This window comes from Misgurnus anguillicaudatus, chromosome 21 (assembly GCF_027580225.2).
Source record: "Misgurnus anguillicaudatus chromosome 21, ASM2758022v2, whole genome shotgun sequence".
Lineage (NCBI taxonomy): Eukaryota > Metazoa > Chordata > Actinopteri > Cypriniformes > Cobitidae > Misgurnus > Misgurnus anguillicaudatus.
The window spans coordinates 34,533,543-34,542,350 of record NC_073357.2 but is presented as its reverse complement, the minus strand read 5'-3'; the positions used below and the strand labels follow the sequence as shown (position 1 = coordinate 34,542,350).

At 37.2% G+C, this 8,808-nt stretch overlaps 1 long non-coding RNA gene across 1 annotated transcript; it reads left to right on the top strand.

Annotated features, from left to right (window-relative positions):
- The first annotated feature begins 597 nt into the window (after positions 1–597).
- Positions 598–6,289, top strand: LOC141353255 (uncharacterized). The gene is made up of 3 exons (XR_012360270.1): positions 598–1,235; positions 3,945–3,990; positions 4,121–6,289. It is a non-coding gene; the product is annotated as an uncharacterized lncRNA (long non-coding RNA).
- Positions 6,290–8,808: the final 2,519 nt, after the last annotated feature.

Genomic DNA, 8,808 nt, shown 5'->3' with positions numbered 1-8,808 from the left:
ACCTCAGTGGAGTAGCGCTGTACTCCAGCCAAACCGGAGACCATCTGGTTTTTAGGAATTCCATTTCATAAAAGACAATGTTTCCAATAACTCAAACTCCATGCGAAATTATTGTGAATTTAATATAATCCACCGCAGGATAGAAATCATCATGTCAAAAAATTTGATCAGCCAGATATTGCCAGAAATTAAGTCTCATTATTTTGTGAAGCACCACATGGAAGTAAAAACTGGTGGATACTGATGATCATTTCTTTATATGTTTCAGTTAGTCTGCACGATTTTCCACTAACTTCAATTATTGCAACATTTTTTAAATAAAAAAAATTATGTATAAAAATGGTCAAAAAATGGTCCCTAGCTGTCACTGGGGCGGTACTTTTTCATAAAGTACACATCTGCACCTAAAGAGTTCATATTAGTACCTCAGAAGTACACATTGGTACCATAAAGTGCATATGTATATGTTTTATATTGTATATTTTTATATATATTGTATATTTATATTTTCTGTATATTTTGGCCATTTTTTTGACAATTATGAATGTAGTCAATGACCTCAAAATAAGAATGGCAATAATAATGTAATTAATTACATAGGTCTACTTATAAAGAATGATGCAAAACCAGAGGTTGTAGTGCAAAGATATTGCTGTTGTCAGTCATCATGATAATAGCAAGATGCAATGTCTTGTTATTCCTGCCATAAAGCCTCTAAAATGACACTTAAACGTGCAATGGGGAAAAACACAATGATCCTTGGCATTTTTATGACAGGTGGCAATTCAGGAATGGCTAATGGCTGCCACTGACACCAATGACCTGCACTCTTTTCTGCACATAAACAAGGAAAAAAAATCCAATCCTGTTGAAACAACAAAATAGCTTGCATATGTTAATGGAAACATTTTCTCATTTTCTCAGTACATTTTTTCAATTCACCCACCATTGACAGGCATTTCAGAAAGTTCATTTTGGAACCTGATTGTAGTGCGTCACACTGTTATTACACACTCTTCTTTTGTGTCTCTCTCCCTCTCTTTCTCTCTCTCTCTCTCTCTCTCTCTCTCTCTCTCTCTAACCTGAACATAGCATCCAATCATGCCTGGAAGAGCTCAGCTGGAGGGGAGAGCTGGATGTGAAAATGAATCGCTATTACTGTTCTGAACACTTCTGCTCAGCAGCTATAAACGTCAGAGACCGTCCACATTCCAGACTGTCTAACTGATTCAAAAGTAATCAGTTTATTTTACGTGACTACTTTTCACCTTGCATGTAAACATGTTGTTTTTGTTAATGCTCCTATAGGAGTTCTGTATAAAATGTCCTTTGTTATGATCTGGTAAACTCTTTGCATGAGAAATACGAAACAATGGCTACTTGGGGTTTTGCGGTTAGGTTTCAAAACCTGAAATGGTCCATACGCACGGACGTATTTCTGATGAAGTCTCAGGATGCTTCACTACTTCTGCCAATGTAGAGTGCTGTGATATTCAGGAACATTAGTTATCAAAACATCCAAAACTGATTTTATTTATGATGTTTTGTTACTGAATATAGATATAAATTATACTTAACCCTTCATGCCATAATGACATTTATATGTATGAAAGTATCTTTTTAAAGAAAGGAGGATAGTACTTCTGGCCACCACTGCTTAGAAAGCATGTCAACTTTCAGACTTACTACACTGTATCTGCATTACCACAGTAATATTTGGGTCAGTGACAAAAACGGTTTGGCAAGATGAGAAATTCAAAAATCCGTTAAAAAACTTGTTTTAAAAACATGCATCAGGTTTATTTCAATAAACATAGTGTATTTATGTTAATTTTATGCAATAAAAATTACATTTGCACCATTTTATGAAAGTTAAGACTGAATGGACCTGAAAATGTCAAACGGTGTAACTGCAAATTGTGCCAAAATATGAGAAATATTAATATTAATATTTTATTAATCTTGATGGCATGTAAGTGTAATCATCATCATCAAAAAAAATTATAATAATAATTTTTAAATATAATTTTATTCTTTATTTCTAAATGTACATTTGAATGCGTTTTTGTAATATTTGTCTTGACATATGCTGAAAACAGCTCTGTTTTCTAAATAATCTTTGAAAAATTATGTAAAAAAGTATGTAAAAAAACATATTAAACTAAACTAGATGATTATATTTTATTCCACATTTTTTATAAATATATATTTATATTTTTCATTTAAAAAATACTAGTTACACAAATTGACACAGACCGGTTCCACATTGACATTTTTGCAATTATCCCCTAAATATTCTTTCAAAATGAAATAAAACCAAATTTTAGATTTGGTCCTCAAAAAAGCTTAATGCATGTAAGTAATCTGCAAATTTATTTTGAAATTTTAACCCTTTTACATTTAATTGAACCACATGGACACAAAATAATTAACGTCACATCATTGACCGTTGATAGACCTGCATTTTTATTCTTCATTTATAATCATCCATAACATCTGTAGTTATACGAGCTGAACAGTGGTAATGTTAAAACAGTAGAAACTTGGATATTTTTTATGCTTCTTTAATAACAAATGCAAAAGACTACACAGGGGTATTAACATAAACAAACAACACCAGGATTAAACAAACAAATAAAAGGAAAATAAATAATAGTTTTCTAAAATGTAGTGGTTCAGGGCTTTAAAAAAATCCCTTTACATTGGTGTGCTTTACACCCATGTCTTGAAACATTGGAGAACAAAATTGTTTTGTATCTTTTAATTGACCATCGACATTTGTGAATATCAAATTTACCCAAAATAGAACAGTAAAACTTCAAAACAGAACTCTGAACATCACATTTAAGCTCCCAGCCCACTCTTAGTTGGTATGGCGTCTCTGCTTTTCTCATAGTAGTAATGAGCTCTCACTGAGATCTCATTTGTGGCCCTGACACTTTAAGACATTATTACGAACACTTTAAATGGCAAGCATTTCGTGAAAAGACAGTATATTCAATGTAAGCCCCACTAGTTCAGGGTAGTTGCATACACCTCAATAATTACACACTAAGACGACACATAAAACCTAAAAAAAACTTTCTCAAGATTTTGTACTGTACATCTGGACAATTCTTCACACATCGATTGTAACTTTGGGCAACTCCAGCAAACAACAAGTAAACTATAGGTACTCTGCCATAAAGCTCTGTTTTCCTCCGCTTTAAATGTGGAAACTGAAGATCGGTCTTGTGTCAAATGCGGATGTTAAGCGTGCATAGAGCCTATTTATTGTGACTCAATTACAAAATAATCCTTGCTGAACTGCGGTACAAAAAACTGTAAGATTGAAATACCCATAGCAGGAGGAATATCAAAACAGACACTAATTCCTATCCACCAAGTCTATGTGCAATACCATGGCCAAGAAATGGGACATTTGTTGGAAATTCTTCATATTTATATGCTGCAAAAGTATATTTTTTCTACAGTAGGAATAAAAGTATCTTCCTTAGTTTCCTACTGTATTGCTTCACTGTAACTGTGCATGCCAAGTTCTCAAACTGTGATGTAACCCTGATAATTACTGAATGACTATAGTCTTGGCAGCTTACATTCAATGGAGAAAACTGTGTGTTTTTAAGTCTGCACTTAGACACTTATTTAATAAACTATGCCATCATCATTGGTCTAAATATCAGACAAAGAAAGATCTAGAAAGCATTGTGGTGACTATACCATCCTATCTAATTATTCTTTTAAATAGTTTTTTTTAAATCATGCTTTGCATTGGATTATGTGTATGCGTCTGGGTGAATCTCTTTTCTTGTATGTATATACATATATATAATTGTGTGTGTGTGTGTGTGTGTGTGTGTGTGTATACAATATACACACACATTTCCACCTCTTGCCTAATTAAATATGTGATCTGACAAGGTCTCGTTTATCTTCATTTTCAGGTTGCCCATTCACTCTCTCTTGGACCCACCTCTTAAAACTGCAGGTGTACGTACTGTGTATGTGTTTCACAAAGGATTTTAAAGCATTTTTCATCAATCATTAATGTCTTATGATAACAAAGTTGCACACTATGCTTTATTTCTCTTATTTTTTCTTTCTCTCTCTCTCTCTGCAGTCTCACTAGGGAAATCTTTATTATGCTTTGGTCTGACAGCGAAATGTACAGATAAAAGATAATTGCCTGGCTTGACTCCTGCATTGATATGAAAATGAGATCTAAATTATTCAGTGTGGTTTAAAGGTTAGTTGAAGGTTATTTTTGAAGCGAAGAGACAGCGGCTGTGTATGGCCGTGCAGTTATTTGTGTGCGTGTGTGATGTCCATGAACATGGAGGTTAGGCAAATCTGAAAGGCTAATTTTCAGTGTTTGCAGCTCTACTGAGCAAAGCGTGGGTCTCCAGTGGGACCTGAACGATAGCAAATCAATTATTTAGAGGAAAATTAAGCCTGATGTCTCTGGAAACACTTTTAGCACTGCATGGCTGGAATAGATTGATGTTTTTGCTAACATCTTTTTCTTTCCTCTCGTATCTCCCCTGTAAAATACCTGATAGCTAATGAGCGTGGTGCTGTGCACGGGACTGCAGGTGCACCGCGTGAGCTTTCAGTGTTTGTGCAGGAGCGCACGTTTGTATGGAGGCGTGTAGGAGGTAGTAAAGAGAGATGATAGGCGCTCCAGGGAGCCGCGGAAAATTACCTGCCTCATTGTTGTCTGCTCAGAAGCTCCATGCTGTTAACAACAGGAGGGAGCATCTCAACTCTTCTATGTTACCACGGTAACCTACAGCCTGCTTCTGCTCTGCCATGAAGATGTAACGTGTACTATGAGAGATAATTTCAGCCTTTACAAATCTTACATTTTTCTGTGTGTGTGTAGCTGTTCTGTCACATAGATAAACACCATATGTTTAATAACCCACAAAGACGTGTTCAGGGGCATTGTATCGTTCAGCAACGATTCTTGCTCTCTATAGAAGCCAAATGTTCTCAACAAGATCCAGTAAATCTTGTTTTGGTTATAGGATATGTTTGAATTGTTTGAAACTGGTGTTGTATTACATGACTGGAACAAATTCTTGAGACATTCCCATGAGGGTTAAACTAAGCCGCCTAACTACATAACTGAAGAGCTTGTATATAATGTTTCCACATGAATCAGCTCTAATGGATTCTATATGAGATTTCCACTAATGCTCACGAAGCAACTAAAAACAGAAAGATCAGAGCAGTCAGGCTGCGTGTAGGCCTATTTACAGCACCACTCAACCTGATCTGTCTGTACGCCCCATGTCAGGGCTTCTCTGTTCTGGTTTCCACTAGCTTCAGATTTCTTCCTTTCCATTCCTCTAAAAAACAGAAAAAAAATTCAATCATTTATCCTTCTTCTCTGCCAAGCACTCTTGTTTTTATTTAGAATCCAGATGTGACTTGTCTGCTCAATTAGACTCCCTGGAGGTGCGCACCTGTGATGGGCTGATGGGTTGTATCGATCACCTGCAGCTAATCATTCCGTGCCGTGTCCACCGGGAGCCGATGGGAGCCGTTTTCTCACTTCTTTTTAATTAGAGCCAGGACCCCATGGGCACTAATCCATGAGTCCTGCTCTGATATTCGTCTGATCTACACCGCTTTGATTTCTCTGACCCTACAAGGAGTGCAGAGATTCAGAGATGCACTTGGAATATTAATGTTCAATGCAAATCTCTGTTGAAGACTTGGCGGGAAAGAGCACTGGCAAGGAGAGATGTAGATCAAAGGGACTTCACAAACATGGCGTTACTTTTTGTTATCTGCCAGCTGCTTTGCTTCTTTCAAGAGGTTAAGGCCCGTCAAGTGATTTAAAAGCTGATGAGCATTCAACGAGTGTGAAGTCAAGATCACCGCTGCATTAACTGCATATTGCGATTAATCAGCATGTATGGAAAAACACATGGCTAATTAAATTACAGTACCAGAACCAACTTATTTATTATTTTAAAGTTAATAAGCATAGCTTATATTGTACATGATAAACATATTTAAGGATTGTAAAAATAATGGATTCACTTTTGGGTTTACATCTTCGTTTGGGATAAACTTCTTAAAGCCGCTCTATGCATTTTCTGCGTTTTTGTCAAACAGGGACCCCTAGAGTCGCTGGAGAATACTTGCAACTGTCGTAATTTCCCACTCTAGTACACCTCCGAAGATAATGACCAGGTAATGTTTCACAATTTTATACAAATATTAGGCTACTGCATAGTCTACTAAACTACAGATGATGGTAATAGGATAATAAGAAGTTTATTCCAAGAGTACTGCATTTGCTGGCTTATAACGTTTTTACATGATTGTAGCTAAATCATAAGTAAACAGTCTATAGTCTATGTGTACTGTATCATTTCTTTTGTGTTCTTGTAAACATTACAAAATGCCATGACAAAGTTAATTGTGTACGTTGCATTATTTCATAACATTGTCCATTATAATGTCACTATACATGATTATTGATATTTATCATAATAGTTTGCAAATTGTGCATGTTTACACTATTTACAACCTCTAGGCTTATTTATGTCTTGATAATTATGTGAGAGATTGACAACTGTAAGTGCAACAACATACAACATAGACCGCAAACAAGTTTACAAATAAGAGATTTACTTACTAGTCCATCAACAAGATCGCCTGGGGCCTCATGTATAAAGCATGCGTACGTACAAAACAGGGCTGGAAACGTGCGTACGCCAGTTCCCATGCAAAGGTTGTGATTTATAAAAAAACAAACTTGATGGGAGAATGGGCTTGCAGGGTGGGATATTAGGATGATTCATGTACGCACACTTGCAGGTGATCTGTGATTTATAAAGGGAACATTGCTTTGTTTTATAAGTCTTAATAATTTTTGGTGTATGCCATTTTTGGCTTTTGTGCGTACGTAGACTTTTAGTAAGAATCCTACGCACAGTTTAATACATGAGGCCCCAGATCAGCATCCCATCCAGTGCTGTCTTTTAGCTCATGCCAACCTGACCGAGTGGGACTCTTGTCCGGTTCCTAACGCGGTCAGATTCTCTTTTCCTTTTTCTACTCTCTTCCAAACGCACTTTCTTAACTTTTAAATCGGTTAGCCTCACGTCTCAAATTTGCGCGTGCAGTTGTTGTTATAGGCTTGGTTGGCTTCGTGCGGCGCTGCGGGAGCCGACGGCCGGATGACCTCAAAGTGCCATCTCGGATCATTCTCACGGTACTTTCACGTCATCCCGCGGTCGGTTCTTTCGGCGCCGCACGAAGTCGAACAAGCCTAACGTGTGTGACGTCGTTGCCGTAAAGCAAGTCGTGATTCTCGCAAGATTTGTCAGGGGCGGTTCTCTCAAGCTTGCATTGCTGTTTTTGCTAGCGGCGTACTCCCCGAGCTTCAACAGGAGGATGATTCGCCCTACTATTACTTTGTTTACCACCGAAATAACTTTGAAGCTGTTATATTAAGGTAAAATAACTGCATAATGTGTCTTTAAGCCTCATTCACATTAGTAGCGACTAGCAGTAGCAGAGCCACGCAATTTCATAGAGTTCAATGGAAGCTTAACGACGTCCGGCGACGCAAGCGACGGTGACCAGGTACATTCATATAAAAAGCAACTAGCAGTAGCAGAGCGACGCGAGCTCATTGATTTCAATGGAAGCTCGGCGGCATCCGGCGACACGAGCGACAGCGACCGCCGACGGCCGGATGGGCGCGTCGAGTTGCGCAACAAAGTTGAGAAATGTTTAACTTTATGCAAATTATGAGCAACATTCGGGAGCAACTACCAATGAGAACGAAGCAGGGGAGTTCACGTCATCCGTCTCTCGCCAGTTACTGGAATGGACATTACTTACATTAGACCCTTTTACTGTTTGTACCCAATGATGACGTGGCAACGTATGCACGCGCTTTTTGGCAACGGAAGTATGGCAAGAATCAGTGGTGAAGCAACACAGACAGAGAAAGTTATTTTAAAAAGTTGACTTCATCAACTTTTTCAACACAGCTACCAGATCCGTGTACTATAGTGGAGTGGATAGAAGACGTTAGCAGATGGCCAAAAATAAAGTTGCCAGATACATGTATGCTATTAGTATGTTATATTAGTGCAACCAAACGCAACAACCAGACATTTTGATGCTGGGAAACCATTTTAATAAACTTTCTGAGTTGCTAACATGTTAGAACCACTGGGGAATAACACCACTTCTGTTGCCAAAATGCGTGCGCAGGCTATTTCATCACATGGGCTGTAAAATGGTCTATATGTTTACGACAAGCAGATTTAAAAAAACACCCCCTAGCGACCTCAGTGAAAAAGACGGGCAACACACAACAACAAAATCGCATATAATGTGAATCTACCATAAAGCTGATAAATCACACGCTGCATCTGTGAGATAAATAAGGCATTTAGCAATTATGAAACTGCAGAGATTTTATGCACAACATCCATATGGCTCATCATGTTTAGTTTATGAAAGATCTTACCTTAATTAAATTTTCTAGTGATTATGATATGTTGTTTGGACTATAATCCTATGGATTTTTTAAAGTATGCATGATAGTGTGTCTACTGTGCTTTACAGTATATAAACAGATTTTGTCCTGATCGCCAGATCGCATGAATGTTGTGCGTCTTATTCTGAACAAAAATAACTTTGCACAAAGATATGCTTAATTCTAATAACTACGGTCATACATTTGCATAAATATAACAAATAAAAATCTAGTGTTTAATCAATAAAACCACTTTTCTCCTAATTTGATTGAAATGTTCCTATCCTAAAAACTTT